Here is a 1,118-nt window from a genome sequence, read left to right as displayed (position 1 = left end):
TGTTTTTGAGTATTGATCTTCTATCTTTTGACTTGTTTATCTGAACTATATTAATTCTAGAAGTTGTTTTGCAGAGTCTTTCAGATTTTCTATGTGGGCAATAATGTCATCTGCAAATAATTTTTTTTTTAGAGTTTATTCTTTAGTTTTCTATATGTCTTTTCTTATTGTGGTGGTTTAAATTTTGTGTACTGTGCTGAATAAGAATTCTGGGAAAATACATCCTTTCTTTGTGACAAATCGTTTAGATATTGGCTGAAGATATTTGTAAATATTCTTCATCAAGATAAGGTAATTGTCCTTTACTCCTAACTTACTAGGAGTATTTTTTAAATCACAAATGGATATTATATTTAGTCAAGTGCTTTTTTCTGTGTAAACTGATAGGCTCATAGTTTGCTCTTTGGCCTGAATATGGGGTAGACTACACTATTTGACGTTTGAATGCTGAGGCAGCCTTGTATATTTGAAATAACTCCCACTTGGATGAGATATCTCACATTTCTAAATTGTTGGGCAAAGTTTATTAATATTTTGTTTGTGATATTTGTGGCTACATTCATGAGAGATATTTATTTTCTTTAATTTTACTATTTTGGGCTAATTTTGGTATCAGAATAAAACTCACCTCACAATATGAATTAAGAAGCATTCCCTTCTCTTCCACAAACTAATAATGTTTACTAGAGTTTTAAATGACAGAAGAAAAAGTAAAAGAGGAATAATATTTTTTGAAATGTAAAAATAACATGAAATTCAAATTTCAGTGGCCATAAATAAAGTTTTATAGAAACCACCACAATCATTCATTCATATATCGTCTATGGCTATTTTCATGCTCTAATTGCAGAACTAAGTTGTCTTGACAGAAATCATGATAAACCACAAAGCCTTAAATAGTCACTGTCTGATCTTTTATGGAGAAAGTTGCTGTCGCTTGCTCTAATGCGTTTTCTCAACATACATGTACAATGCATTTCTTGCATTTTTTTTTGTATACTGTATGGCAGGGTCACATTTCATTATTTTTCCATGTGAGTATCCTTTTACTGCAGCGCCATTTGTTGAATTTTTATTTGTTAGTTTTGTTTTGCTTGTTTGTTTGTTTTTGGGGAAGT

The sequence above is a fragment of the Tamandua tetradactyla genome, chromosome 22, assembly GCF_023851605.1.
Source record: "Tamandua tetradactyla isolate mTamTet1 chromosome 22, mTamTet1.pri, whole genome shotgun sequence".
Taxonomy (NCBI): Eukaryota; Metazoa; Chordata; class Mammalia; order Pilosa; family Myrmecophagidae; genus Tamandua; species Tamandua tetradactyla.
This window is presented reverse-complemented; position numbering follows the sequence as displayed.